The sequence below is a fragment of the Felis catus genome, chromosome D2 (genome assembly GCF_018350175.1).
Source record: "Felis catus isolate Fca126 chromosome D2, F.catus_Fca126_mat1.0, whole genome shotgun sequence".
NCBI classification, from domain to species: Eukaryota; Metazoa; Chordata; class Mammalia; order Carnivora; family Felidae; genus Felis; species Felis catus.
In genome coordinates this window covers 4,709,995-4,725,690 of record NC_058378.1, presented here as the reverse complement: position 1 = coordinate 4,725,690, position 15,696 = coordinate 4,709,995, and the positions used below count along the sequence as shown (strand labels likewise).

General features: G+C 41.6%; 2 long non-coding RNA genes across 4 annotated transcripts in view; one reads left to right on the top strand and one right to left on the bottom strand.

Moving 5' to 3' along the window:
• The window catches only part of LOC102902289, a 111,276-nt gene that overhangs the window by 33,457 nt on the left and 62,123 nt on the right, over positions 1 to 15,696 (top strand). The window lies entirely within an intron of this gene.
• Positions 824 to 14,730, bottom strand: LOC109492940. 2 transcript variants are annotated; one of them, XR_002736683.2, is made up of 4 exons: positions 14,171 to 14,730; positions 6,140 to 6,361; positions 5,803 to 5,982; positions 824 to 1,203 (listed from the first exon to the last, which is right to left on the bottom strand). It is a non-coding gene; the product is annotated as an uncharacterized LOC109492940 (long non-coding RNA). The 2 variants fall into 2 exon arrangements; XR_006586824.1 differs by having other exon boundaries at positions 14,337 to 14,730.

Genomic DNA, 15,696 nt, shown 5'->3' with positions numbered 1-15,696 from the left:
TAGGTCGTGATAGGGAATTACTGGTGGCTGCCGTAGAGTAGGTGGTTAGGGGACGTCTCTGAAGTAATGACAAGAAGCTAAGATGTGCCTGGCCAGAAGGGTCGGTCAGGCAGAGAAGCAGAAACCATAGAGTATCCTGAGCGGCAGGTGTGAAGGCCCTGAAGAGCCTGCTTGGCACATTCTAGGAGCAGAAAGAAGGCCACCTGTGTTGGTTTCTGGAGGCAGAGAAGAGACAGGTTGGGATGAGCCCAGAGAGGCAGGCAGGAAGCAGTTCACGGTGGGCTTTGTAAACAAGCAAAGAGATGGATTTCTGTTCCTGTGCGGTGTGGACACACTGCAGAAGGGGGTGATATGACCCGGTGTGCGCCTCAACAGAGGTGGGCTGTCTGACGCTGCGCCATTTTACCATCTCTGTGGTCTTTCTCTTCATGGTCACTATGAACCCCTTTGTCCAATCTCAGCGGAAGGAACAAAGAACTCCAAAGGACAGAAGGGCATCCGCCAGCTGAAGCATGCACTACTTAAGGAGCTTCATTCGGAAACACCACCTAAAAACTTTTTGCAGCTCATTGGCTAATGCTGTGTGTGGCCAATACTACTTACAAAGAAGACGATTTTTGAGTTTTGAGCTAAACACACCACTGCCTCCCTCGAACTTCTGGTCAGTTGCTCATCCCTCCAAGTCCTGTCTTCTTGTCTACAAAATAGTAAGAAGAACAATAAAGGCAGTAATAATAAATAGTCGCTTCCTTATGGTGACCTTAAAGGCTTAAAGGAGAAGACGGAAGTAGAACATTTAACACAACAAACGCATGGAACATAGTTCAGTGAACGCCGTTTATTAGAACTTAAGCTCCATGAAGGTAGGAGTCAAGCGTGTCTCAGCCTGGCGCTCAGTAAATACTTGTTGAATGCTCAATAAATAAATGCAGGTGATAAACTCTCATGGTGTTTAGAGGCTATGACCATGGTTGTACTGCCGTCAGCAGAGTGTATATGTTTGTGTTAAAAATAAATATGTGAGGGAAAAAAACACCCCGCAGAGTGCTTTACAAACATATAATTAACTGAGCCCAGATTAGTCTCTCACTGCATTCTCTGGATTTTTGGAAGAAATTTCATTGCTGGTAATGTTGTCCCTGGAGTATTGCCAAGATTCAAAAATATCAATTTGTTTCAAATGATGTTCAGTGAAGACAGGGTCTGTAAAAGAGGAAGGAATTTAACTGTTAAAATTCAAGGTTTCTTAGTGGGAAAAAAAAACCATACGTACAATTTTAGATTTTTTACTCTAGGGGAATAATTTACAATTAACTGAGGGGAAAAAAAGCCTGACTGTTGTCCTTTTTAACCTAAATTATATTGCAAAGAAGTAGATTTATTTTTCCCATTTACTTATTTATTTTTGAAAATATAACTCATTTATAATAAGTATCATTTTGATAAAAATATTCCTGAAGGAAACAAAATATTCCAGCCTAAATCTACAGCTACTAAATTTAAGTAATAGTTTAAATTTTTTTTGTTTCAAGTTTTTATTTAAATTCTAGTTGGTTAATATACAGTGTAGTATTAGTTTTAGAAGTAGAATTTAGTGATTCATCACTATATATAACACCCAGTTCTTGTCCCAACAAATGCCTTCCTCAGTACCTGTCACCCATTTAGACCATCACTTGCCCACCAAACACACCTCCAGCAACCTCCAGTTTGTTCTGTATTGTTAAGAGTCTGTTATATGGTTTGCCTCTCTTTTTGTTCCCCTCTATTCATCTGTTTTGTTTCTTAAATTCCACATCTGAGTGAAATCATATATTTGTCTTTCTCTGCCTGACTTATTTCGCTTAGCATAATACACTCTAGTTCCATCCACGTTGTTGCAAATTGCAAGGCTTCATTCTTTTTGTTTGCTGTGTAATACTTCATTGTGTGTGTGTGTGTGTGTGTGTGTGTGTGTGTGTGTACACACACATATACGTCACATCTTCTTTATCCATTCATCAGTCTATGGACATTTGGGCTCTTTCAATTATTTGACAACTATTGAGAATGCTGTTATAAATGTAGGGGTGCATGTGTCTTTTCAAATCAGTATTTTTGTATCCTTTGGGTAAATACTTAGTAGTGTAATAGAAATAGGGCGCTTCTATTTTTCACTTTTTGATGAACTTCCATATTGCTTTCCAGAGTGGCTGCACCAATTTGCTTTCCCACCAACGGTGTAAGAGTATTCTTCTTCCTCCTCATCCTTGCCAACATCTGTTGTTTCCTGTGTTAATTTTAGCCATTCTGACAGGTGTGAGGTGGTATCTCATTGTAGTTTTGATTTCTATTTCCCTGATGATCAGTGATGCTGAGCATCTTTTCGTGTGTCTGTTTGCCATCTGGATGTCTTCTCTAGAAAAGTGTCTATTCATGTCTTCTTCCCATTTCTTAACTGGATTATTTCCTTTTTGGGTGTTGAGTTTGATAAGTTCTTTATAGATTTTGGATTCTAACCCTTTATCAGATATGTCATTTGCAAATATCTCCTCCCATCCTGAAGGTCGCCATTTAGTTTTGTAGATTTTTTCCTTCACTGTGCAGAAGCTTTTTATTTTGACGAGGTCCCAATAGTTCACTTTTGCTTTTGTTTTCCTTGCCTCCGAAGATGTGTCTAGTAAGAAGGTGCGATAACCAACGTCAGAGAGGTTCCTGCCTGTGTTTTCCTCTAGGATTCTGATGGTTTCTTCTCTCACATTTAAATCTTCCATCCATTGTAAATTTACTTTTGTGTATGTTATAAGAAAGTGGTCCAGTTTTCATTCTTCTGCATGTCGCTGTCCAGTTTTCCCAACACTATTTGTTGAAGAGACTGCCTTTTTTTCCATTGGATACTCTTTCCTGCTTTGTTGAAGATGAGTTGACCATATAGTTGTGGGGTCCATTTCTGGGCTTTTTTTTTCATTAATTAATAAATATAACAATAGCTCTCTAGTTATCAAGCCACTTTTATAATGCCTTTTTTTTTTCTGTTTTAAGTACACAGAAATGGCTGCTAGCCATTTGTTACCTTTTTTTCATAAAAGTCGAAATGTAAACATGTAAAGCCCTATTCTTTTCTGTTACCACTTATTTAAATGTTTGTTTATTTATTTTGAGAGAGAGAGAGAGAGAGAGAGAGAGAGAGAGAGAGAGAGGCTCTGTCAGTGCAGAGCCCAATGCAGGCTTGATTTTACAAACAGTGAAATCATGATCTGAGCCAAAATCAAGAGTTAGGCACTCAAGCCACTGAGCCACCCAGGCGACCCTCACTTTTGTATTTTTATTTGGTTTCATGATACTATACGTTCGTTTTCAGAAACAAAAATGATAACCCTTGGTCAGGTTTGAAGCCATTCACTTTCTAAGGCCCGGTTAACACATAGGGGTTTCGGACGCAGGGGAGCAAATGTGTACCATCTTTGGGGCAGAAGTCATGACATAAATCAAAGAACTCATGGAGAAGCTTGTGGAGGTCATGCAAATGAATTTAGGTTCTCATGGTTGATCACAGGGACCTGTTGAAGGGTTTTGAGCAGAGGTATAATGTTCAAGTGTTTAGTTTACAAATACAATTCAGTCTGCAGGATATTGGGTAATGGCTTGAGGAAGTCACGTGGTAATAGAGGTGGAGGCAACGAAACGGGATATTGAGCTGGTTGAGAACGGTGCACTTCTGACTTAGTTCCCACTTACAGTGTAGGTGCTTGTGAGTGAATCCGTTTAAATTATATTGATAGTAGAATCAACTGTACCGAATAGAAAATGGACATGTGGCAAATAAGAAAGAGGAGGACACAAGGGAGGGCTCTGGTTTTCTGCAGAGGACAGTTAGGTGGTGCCAGTCACCTACGTAGCAAAGAGAGTAGCACATTTGGGGAGAAAGATGACGACGTTTTAGACACACAAAATGCCACTGTAGAGTCTCAAGAAATAGGCAGTGATGCCGAGTGCTCTTAGTGGGCAAGTAAATGAAGAACTAAGAATTTTCTCTCTGATTTAACGAAGACTGATGTCCAATGAGAAGTTGAATACAGTGTTTTAATATTCAGAAGAGAGGTTTGAGCTGTAGATATAACAGCTACGGGAGCAGATGATTATGGTGCAGAGTAGGCTGAAAAGAGTACAGAAGAACCAGCTTCGTAGATTAGTGGTGCAGGAAGGAGACTTGCCAGTTTACAGAGGAAAGGGAAAGACTTTAGAGAGGGAAATGTAGTATGCCGGCTGTCCCAAAGGGCTCGGGCTTTATCTTGCAATTAATGGGAAACCACGGAAAGGTTGTTAGTGGGGAGTGATGGGGTACCGTCATGCTGGTGGCAGCTCTGAAGGATGGAATGTGGGGGGTCTGGCTGGAAAGCGGGAGACTAGTTAGGAACCTCTTAGAATCACTTGCTGAGAGATAATGAGAGTGTTTAGTAAGATAGCAGCAGTGGGAAAGGATATGGGGACAGGGTGGAGATATATTTGGAATTAGTAGACTATGAGGGCAGAAGGGAGGTCAGCAGTCCAGGGTGATGCCCAGTGTTCTTCCTCAGGTGACTGGATGAAAAAATCCTAACGTTAGCAACAGGGAAAGACAATGGAGTAAGGAAGAGGAAAAGAGGGTAAGGTGGGGCCAAATAATCAGGAAGAAATTTGGAAAGAATGTAGTGTGGGGAACAACCAAGACTGTAGAGTTTCAAGAAGTGGGCAGTGGTGCTAAATGTTCTTAGTGGTCAAGTAAATTAAGAACTAAGAATTTTCCCTCTGATTTAGCGCCCAGAACAATTTCTGGGTGAGTGCGGTTTTGGTGGGGTGGTGCGGACAGAAACCAGACAGCTGTAGGTGGACAAAAGGAGGAAGGGGTCATAGTCTAGACGCCTTCTTGAAGAAGCTCACAGAATAATAGAAGTGAGAGAGAGAGAGAGAGAGAGAGAGAGACAGAGAGAGACAGAGAGAGAGAGAGAGAGAGAGAGAGACAGAAAATGAGGCCATAGAATAAATCCAGGTTGTTGTTTATTTTTAAATTTTCTTGACTGGGTGATGGGTTATATATATATGTGTCAATCTCTCTTCTGTACCTCAAATTAAATCATTTTATATACAATGTGAACAATTTTGTATAATAAAAAGTGGGGCAAAAAATAATATTAAGTACCATGATTTCATATACAGGGAATACTTCTAAATGATAAAAAGTAGGTTATGAACACAATAATATTAATACCAAACAATAATTATATTATTGCTTTACTTTTTAGACTACATCAGTCAAATATTATTTTGTCAAAAAAATTTTTAAGAATAAAATTCTGCTTAAAAAGAGGAAGTCCTCCCCCACTGCTTATATTTTCCATATGTTATTTATTTTTTAGCAATAGGATAATTATTTCCAGATTCCTATTTAACCTCTGAAGGCCTCTGGAATGTTTACTTTACTCGGGCCTTTGTCTTATTGTTGTGGTGCTAAGTATTTCTTTAGAGTGGCATTTTGGATACAGAGGATTAACATTCATGAAACAGAAGAGTTCTCTCATCAAGGAAACCAAATCCCTAACAACTTCATGGCTTAATAAAACAAAAATGTGTTTCCCCCTGTTTAAAAGGAGGGAAAATCAGCTAACGCTAGAATTAATAATGTTTTCACATTTGTGTTCTTAACTGTCTTGCAGATGCCCTGCTTATTCACTCATTCATTCATCACATAATTCTCATTCTGGATCAACACATCCTCATTTTGGATCGACACATCCTGTGTTCGATATTAAAGGATGCGTCAGCACATTTGTAAAAATCCCTTACCTTCGCAGCTTCCGGGATTTCTCGATCACAGATGAGGTCGCGAACTCTGTGTCCTACACGGATGCCCCCTCTGCCCCTGTGCTCGGATGCCCCACACGCGCTGCCCCTCTTGTGGGTGTCTTCTCATCCCCTCGTCTCCGCCGCTGCACGCTGGACCATGGGTCCCTCTGTACATGGGTGCTGTCAAGGAACAACAGTAGTTTATCGACCCAAGCAGTGGTGAAAGGCTTTATGACTCTGTGCACATCAAGGCAACGCCCAGATGGGAGCACGGCTGGGCTTTCTCGGGGGGGGGGGAGGCAAGGAGAGGTGTCTGTGTGCTTGTGGTCGGGCCCACCTTGAAGTTTTCTTCGTCTTCTCTTCATCTGCTACAAAAACTTCAATGGAAAAGAATGGGGATTATTCGGATTTTCATGCCTCTTGCTGGGGATCATTGGCTCCATTCCTTCGTGGCAACGGGCAGAATGGTACTTTCAAAAGATGCTTCTGCACTTCCTGCAGTTTTTCAAGGTTTAGATGGAGGAGGAGTTGCAAAAAGTAAACTAAAAATAGGGGAGGGCTGGAGAAAGAGAAGAGAAAAACACCAAGTGAGGCAAAGATTGAAACAGAGACATGGGGCTCAGTCTTAATCCTTTGGCCACACTGAGAGGGTAGCCCTGGTCCGCTCTGACTGCTCATGGGGGGGCCATGTCCCCGCGGATGTCCCCTTCACCCAGTCTCCTCCTTCCTTGTCACCCACCCTGCCCAAGGTGCACATGGACATTAGGACCAAATTGCTCTGAAGGGGAAGAGAAAGGAAGGCAGGAAAAAAGAAAAGAAGAGAAAGGGGTAAGAAGGAGGAAAAGCAGAAGCCCAACTACTTTTTTATAATTTTTAAAAATTTAATGTTTATTTATTTTGAGAGAGAGACAGACAGAGACAGAGCATGAGCAGGGGATGGGCAGAGAGAGAGAGAGAGAGAAAGAGAGAGAGAGGGAGACACAGAATCAAAAGCAGGCTCCAAGCTGTCAGCACAGAGCTGGACGCGGGGCTTGAACTCAGAAACTGCAAGATTATGACCTGAGCCGAAGTCAGATGCTTAACCGACTGAGCCACCCAGGCGCCCCATACTTTTTAAAAAATCTCCTAAAACTTCAGTGGTAGGGTGCCTAGGTGGCTTAGTCGGTTAAGTGCCAGACTCTTGATTTCTGCTCAGGTGTTGATCTCAGACTCATGAGTGGCTCTGTGTTGGGCTCCATGCTGGGTGTTGGAGCCTACTTGAAAAAAAAATCCTCAATGGTGCCCTTGAAATTTCACAAAATAGATTTATTTGTTGAGATCAAAGACTATGCAGTCAGAAAGATCCAGAAATCTAGTTCACTTTTTGCCACTTACAGCATTTATGCCCTTGAGGAAGACAGCTTATCTTTCTAGCCTCATCCTCAGTTAAATATTTTTGTAATTGTAATAGTTCAGAATTTTTTGGATGAAATTGACAGGAAGACAGATCTAACTGGTTTACTTAAGAAAGATGCATTTATTGGCTTCTAGAACTGGGACACAGGAAAGAAAAGTTAGTGTCAGAAATGACGGGGTCCAAGGATTGGATCCTCCTCCTTTTTGGTTGCTGTGTGTGTGTGTGTGTGTGTGTGTGTGTGTGTGTGTGTCTGTATTGACTTCCTTCTCTCCAACTGTGGCTAGTCTTTCCCCATGTGGAAGGGAATAGGGAGGGCACTGACCTCCTTAGGCTTGCAAACCATCAGCTCCAACACGAGAGGCTCTTTTGCCTATTAGGTACAGTCAGGAAAATGGTGCAGAGGTGAATGCCCTCCCCTGGGCCACTTACTCCTTTCCAAGTTAATTCCCGTGGCCAAGAGTATGCACGTTATTATGTTTACATTGTACATCCTCTCCTGTGGCCAGAGTGAGATTGCCACTGACGGAGCCTTGCCAGGCAAACTGAGACGATGGTAACTACCTGCCTCAGTTTGTTCCTGTGAGGATTAAGGGCAATTATAAAGGCGCAGCCAGGGAATTTTTATTTCAACATTTATTTATTTTTGAGACAGAGAGAGACAGAGCATGAACGGGGGAGGGGCAGAGAGAGAGGGAGACACAGAATCGGAAACAGGCTCCAGGCTCTGAGCCATCAGCCCAGAGCCTGACGCGGGGCTCGAACTCACGGACCGCGAGATCGTGACCTGGCTGAAGTCAGACGCTTAACCGACTGCGCCACCCAGGCGCCCCAACCAGGGAGTTTTTAAAAACAGGACTCATCAGAGAGCAATTATGAAGCACCTCTTTTCCTTTTCCCACTGCCCTTGAAATTCCTCTTGGTGTAGTGTTTCTATTTTCTCTGTACATGGATTAAATTTAGGTAGGCTGGACAATTTCTCCAGTTCATTTCAATCATTAGAGAAATCCCACTTTAGTAATTAAAACGCACATTCTAGCGTCATGTTGTATGCAAGTCCAAACGTAAGGCAAACCTAAAGCTTCTCTTCACCAATCCCTCAAGATATCCGGATGGTTTTCTCTTTCCCAGATCTCTTCTGCCCTCCTGGCTGTCTTAGTCCGTTCAAAGCTGTTGTAACAAAACTATCATAGTCTGCATGGTGGCTTGGTGGCTTCAACCACAAACCTTTGTTGCTCGTGGTTCTGAGCACGGTAAATCCGAGACGAAGGTACTGGCAGATTCGGTGTCTGCTTTCTGGTTCACAGACGTTGTTTTCTTGCTGTGTCCTCATGTGTCAGAAGGGACCAGAGAGCCTCCTGGGGTCTCTTTTGAGAGAGGGTGACTCTCATGATCTGATCACTTCCAAGGGCCCCATCAGCTAGGAGCATCATCACACGGGGGTTAGGATTTCAACATGTGGATTTGCGGGCTCACAGATGTTCAGGTTGCCTGGTTTCTAATCTCTGAATTGTGCCCAAGGGGAGAGAGGAGTGCGTCTGCAAAGGCAAAGGACTGAGGCTGTGTGGCTGGCGCTGTTGTCATGTGGCAGGTCACGTCCCCTGTGCAGGGGACTCTCACCGGCTTGCAAGGTGTCAAAACCCACCTTCTCCTAAGATGTTTCGCACATTCCTTAGACATCGTCTGCAGGAAACTTCCAAGTGCAATATTGTTGATTCGGGGAGTGCCTTCCGTGGCTGGTCACGTTCACGTTTCGTTCGAGGAGTTGCCCTTCTGATGAAACGCCCGACCCCTGCCGCCAGCCGTCTGCAGTGAGGTTCCTTAGGGATGGGACGGTGGAACTGCATTTCCCTCATGGCAGCCTGTGTTTCCCTGTGTTCCGCAGCCTCGGGAAATCTAGCCAGTGTCCATGCCCCGACCTCCAGGGGCACGGGTGCTAAGCGACATATTAGACCTTGTCAAAATGGGGAAAAGCTCCCGTGGGTCCTGAGGGGGCACAGAGTGCCTGAGCAGACAGAAGTGGCCCGAGCTCCCCTAGGTTGGCCCCTGTGGGAAAGAGGGGGGTGAGGGATCCCAATGGGGTCAAAGCGGCTGTCACCCTCTCTTCCTGTGCGCTGAGAACATCTTGCTCCAGAGTGGGGGAGTCCTTGCTCTGTTGTATTGTTCCAACCGTTAGGGCTTCTGGCTAAACGACCTTACATGTGAAGTGCCCAGAGGCCAGCACCTCCTTAAATCCTGTGCCCATGGCCTCTGGGGCCTCATCCGCTTTCTCCCCTTCTCAGTGAACTACCTGGTGTTTCGTGAATGCTTCATAAATGATCATCCTCCGAATGCTGTCACTGTTACTGTTGTAACATTTTTTAACCTGGCACACAGGGCCACTTGTGGGGGGTTGATCTGCTTTCAGGCTCAGTGATGGTTTTCCACCCATCCTGTCCCAGGCGCGAGGGCCGAACCAGGGCAGTCCTTACACGGGCACGATGATTAGGAGCCATTTGTGGTCAGACAGTTGAATCTGAGTCCAAGCACACAAATTGTCACTTGGGACCTTAGATGACTTACTCAACCCCTGGGGGTCTCAGTTTCCTTATACCTAAAATGAGGAGAGTAGAGAACTCTCTCACTGGCTGTTACGAGATTGAAGGAGATACAGGATGTGCAAGGCTTGGTATGTAGTACGTGGTCCATAAATCATGGCCTTACTTTTTATGACCGAATCCTTGTGTTCTTTTTTGTACCTTCCTGCCCTGTGGACCCTGCTGCCTCTGATCAAAGTGGTTTACTCGTCTTCTCCATGCACGAGCACTTGAACAGTCTTGCAAGCCCGCCTCCCATATGGTCTCACTGGCCTTTTCTGGATGTCAGTGGGGCTTTTTACGTCCCTCTGTTGTGGCATTTATTTCACATAGTGCAAGTTGTTCTCACATTTGGAAGCTTCCTTAGCAGAGGAACGGACTTCTTTATTTTTTGTACTGTCAGACAATAACACACGGGCATTAAATAAGGTTTGTGGATGAAAGAAAGGCAGACTATATAATATCTATATATATACATATATATATATACACTTTATATATATGTATATATATACTTTATAATATATATATACATATATATGTATATATATACTTTATTATATATATATAATATATATATACTTTATACTATATATTTATACATATATAAAGTATGTATATATATATTCAAATCTTAAATTATACCTTATATATAAGCGATGAAATGTGCCTTCTTTCCACCCCTGCTCACTGGTAACTCTCACAGCGCCATTTTCATGTGTCTTCAGAAACTTTATAGTTGGTCTTTTGTTAATATATTTTTATATATCTTTCTGCTTTTAAATTCTTATACTGTATTTTGAGGATAGCTTCTCTATTTTATTCATATTTAGCCATTCTTTAATGGACTATAGTATGTCCATAAAAGTCCATAGTATAGATATTCATAAATATCTTTCTAATATAGATGTGTATAAAATATAGCTTTGCATGCGATTTATTTCCACATCTTTTGCAAATTAGTAATGATTCGTAATAGATACCTTTCACATAATTGTTCCTTTAACATACATATAATGGACATCAGCTTATAAGTTTTCTTTTTTTATAAAACCAGACATATTGGATATGGAAAATTACTCATATACTGTTCTCCCTTGAAAAATGTGCACAATAAGGAGTGAAAAGGTTAACTGAGTTGCTCAAAATAAATTAGCCAGGTCATCAGTACATAGCAAGGAACCCAACTGACTATTTTTTCTCTTAATCAGTTTAAGTATAAGGATGAGATTTAAGAATGCACCTCTTACATTTTTTTGTGTGATGCTTTACAAAATTTGCCTCTTTCATCATTTTTATGTCATTCACCTTCACTGATCATTTGTAGCTTATTTTTATGACACGGTTATTTATGAATCAAGATTCAATTTTGCATCTGTGTAAGTAAATCTCTGTGTCTTAGGTTGTCATCTGTACAAACAAGAGAGTGTTTTCAAATACTCTGGCAGTGTATCCTCCAGAAGTTTAGTTCTTTGGAGGGTTGATATGTGTTTGAAGATGGCAAGTGGCATGGTCCATCCAATAAGTCTGGGAAGCACTGGGCTAACTCAACAACACATGCCAACATATAAAATCCAGAGGGATAAGAATTAAATGGAAAAAAATAGAATAGTCCAACATATCAAAACAGAATTGATGCCACCCCTCTTTAGGTAATACTGCATAATTAAACACAATTAATTAATACAATAAATACTGACAAAATGTCTGTTTGCTAGGCATCCTGCTAAGGCATTGTGGGTTTAAGGATGAGCAATGGAGAACCAGTCTCTGCTGAAAGGGATGGACATTAACCCAAAGAGAAATTAATTCAAGATTGGCTTTAAGACTATATAACTACTACTCAGATACTCTGCAGAGTGTTGACCACAGTACCTGATGTAGACCACATCCCTGAGGAAGGAATATTGGAGCTGAGCTATAAAGATAGGAAGGGGGTGCAGGAGGTAACCAGTTTCGAAGAACAGACAAGGAGATGTGAGGGAAGAACATCTGACAAGGAGACACCATATGCAAGGCCATAAAGGGACTGCACCCAGGCCTGTGGAAAGTTGTGCAAAAAGGCTCACAGGCCACAGTGCATGGTGAGGAGAGTGAGGTAAAATACCTCTGGGGTGAACTTTCTGAGTCTATAAATATAGAAGATTTTGAGCATATTAAAATATAAAGTTTCTGCCTGTTAAAATCACTTATGCCAAAGTACAAATAGCAAACTGAAGAAAACATTTGCCACAATGGTCTTATTTATAAATAGTGTGTGTAAATTACCTAAGATATGTACCCAGATCTCCATGTAAATGGACCCAGGAAATGAACACCCAGCCGGCCAAAGAGGAAAAACATGAATATAATGAACCTGGAAGATATCTAATCTCACTTTTGTTCAACGGAGGGACACATCAAATTCACAGAAACTTGGTACTGCAAGTATTAATTGGTGTAGTAACAGCTGGAACGTTTCCTAGTGAGATGGAATCTGTTGTTAGGAAGCATCCCAGCTGCACGCATCATAGTCCGTAGATAACGTGGACATTATTTGACCCTGTGATTCTAATCCATTTATCAATCCATCCATCTGTCACCCATTCATCAAACTCTACCTGGGCAGCTACTCTGAGTCCAGATACTAAGGAGAAAATCTCTCTTACAGGAAGGAATGGAATGATTGGTAGGATTAGACTATGGAAGGGGCCTGTCAACAAATACATTACTTTTCACAAGTTTACACCCAAGTGATCACATGCAATTTACCTAGAGAGGCTATAAATAAGGTGGACACACACACACTCAAGGGAAATTGGGAAGTTCTTGTGGCAACTTTATCATTCTACTGACTTAGGTCAAAATAACTACTGGTAAAAATACTAGGAAAACGGTCTTCAGTTTCATCTGGTCATGGGCTCTTTTGAAAACAGAATTAAATGGTTTATTTTTTCTTTTCTCTAAAAAATATTTTGTATGTGAAGGCAAAGTCTAGCCCAGTTACTGAAAGAAGGAAGTTTCCCATTGTCTGTAGTCAATTACGTGCTTAAATAGATGCAATGACATTGGGACCAGGCGATTCGTTTCATAGCCCTTCTCACTAGACAATAATACATTTTCATCATCTGGGTTTACGGGGTGAAACGAGAGAAAGCATCAGTCTTGTTCTAAGTACTTCAGTGTAGAACGGTACAAACTTTAAAAGGGGATATGTGTTCTCTGTGGAGAGCTCTAACTGAGGGACCATTTGATTTCTCTCAGTGCACCTACATCGTTGGAACTTCACTTGACAATCTGGAATTAGGGGAAGTCTATAGAATGATCTCTATACAGGAAGAATATGAACGTGGATTATCATTTGTAATGTTTCTCATCTCTCAGCATCCATTTCTATTTAAGCTGCTGCCCAGGCCAGGCGCTTACCATCTCACACTCAGATTATTCTAAAACCTTAGCTGCTCTTTCTCCATTAAATCTCCCTCACGTGATGCCACCAGATTAATTTTGCTGAAACATAATCACTTTTATTATGTCGCTCTCCTGCCTAAATGCCCTCTATCATCTGCAGGATAAAACTTTAAAAATTATTTTGAAAGACATTCCAAATTTCCTCCCTTCCCACCTGAAGCTAGCTCCCTTGACTTGTCTCCCACTGTTCACCTGCAGAAATCTTGAATCTATATGCTTATTTCATGTCCCACATGAATTTTGACTTTGTGCCTTTGGTATAGTTCTGTTTTTTTATGGTGTATTTCCTATTGCTGTTGTAATAAATCACGACAAAATTCGTGGCTTAACATAATACAAATTAATTATTTTAACAGTTCTGGAAATTAGAAGTTGATATAAGAGGGGAACCTGGGTGGCTCAGTTAGTTAAGCATCCGACTTCAGCTCAGGTCATGATCTTGCAGTGCATGAGTTCAGGCCCCCCCATAGGGCTCTGTGCTGACAGTTCAGAGCCTGGAGCCTGCTTCAGATTCTGTGTCTCCTTCTCTCTCTGCCCCTCTCTCACTCTCTCTCTCTCTCTCTCTCAAATAAACATGAAAAAAACTTTTTTAAAAGTTGACATAAGAGTCTCACTGGTCTAAAGTCAAGGTCTCAGCAAGACTGCTCTCCTGCTGGATGCTCTAGAGGAAAATTTCTCTCTCACCTTTTCCAGTTTCAGAACCCTGCCTGCCTCTGAAGTCTCCTGGCTCCTTCCATCTTCAAAGCCAGGGATGCCTGATGGAGTCTTTCTCACACTTCATTATTCCAACTGTGACTTTTCTGCCTCCCTCTTCCTCATTTAAGGTTACAAACCACCCCCACCCCGTATAATGCCAGATAATCTCCCTCTTTGAAGGTCAGATGATTAGCAACCTCCATTTCTTCTAGTACATGAATTCCCCTTTTGCCATGGAAGGTAAGATACTCACAGATTCCTACATATGGGCTGTTTTCCTTTGTAATCTGTAGTTATTCAGTTGTTCTTCAGTGCCTGGTCCGTCCCTTCTTTGAAGCCTCCCCAGGTGACAGTCAACCACGGCAATTTTCCCCTTCTCTGAAGGGAGAGACCAGAGGAGACTCCGTGTCTCTTCTTACCTGGATCATCACATGACACGGGTGAGCCCTTCCGTAACATCCTCTATAGTAAAACGGTGGATTCTTGTGTGCGTTTGTGCAGACCTAGTGCATATACTTTTCTGTTGCTTTCTGTTGTTCATCTTCAGACCTCAGTGTTCTCATTTCCATAGGAAAGCCATATGCAGAGTTTGGCATGTTGTGTTTCAGTCTGTTCTACAGATAGAAAATTATAGAAGTCGTGGATAACAGTCTGAGTCTGACCCTGCTAGAATGACCCTTCCATACTATCACAGCTGCTGGATATTCATGTGTCAAGTCCTAACCGAGTTTATCTGAAGGACATAGTAGAGACATGAGTAAAGATTTTTATACAAAGAGGCTTATTGTAGTATCAGCTCAGAAACTATGTAAATAAGAGACAGTTAAATTCTGATAGATAAATGTGATAAAACATTATGTAACTATTAAAAAGTATGTTCTTAAAGATTATATAATACAGGCAATGGTTATATATGTATATGATTAAATATAAATATAAATATAAATATAAATATAAATAGTTCAGGGAAAAAGAGTAATATAAAATTCTGTGTGTATGTCTATATATACATTTCTTAGGATTTATTTATATGTGTTTATATTTAATTTATATATATTTGAAATCTTAAAGTTTATGTCAATATTAAAAAAGAACTGGAAAGAAAAATACCAAAATACTAAAAGGGGTCATGCCCAAGGATGGGATTATAAATGGCTTTTAAATATTTTTCTTTATACCTTTTCTTATTTTTCAATTTCCTTCCAAATTAAACATAATTTTTAGCTTCTGATAAATTATTTTAATTTATAATTTTATATGTAATCAGATATATCGTTCCCTCCATAGTAAATACATTCAGCTAACACTTGCTGGACATTTACTAGGCTCCAGACACCGTGCTGGGCACCACCTGTGAGACGCAGTGGGTGCCCTCAAGGAGCTCATCCTCAATGAGACAGACAAGGGAAATAGTCAGGTGGGGGCAGCTGTAATGAAATACCCCAGGCTGGGTGGCTTGAACAACAGAAATTATTTTCTCACGGTTCTGGAGGCTGGACATCCAAGGTCGGGGTTAACAGGGTTGCTTTCCTCCAAGGCCTCTCTCCTTGGCTTGTAGATGGCTGCCTTCATGCTTCCCCGCATGGCGGCCCCTCTGTGCACACACGTGTCTGTGTGTGTGTCTCTTGTGTGTCCAGATTTTCTCTTGTTATAGGACACCAGTCGCTTTGGCTCAGGGTCACCCTAACAGCCTCATTTTAACTTAATCACCTCTTTAAAGGTACTGGAGTTGGGTTTCAACCCATGAATTTGGCGAGGAGGGAAGACACAGTTTAACCC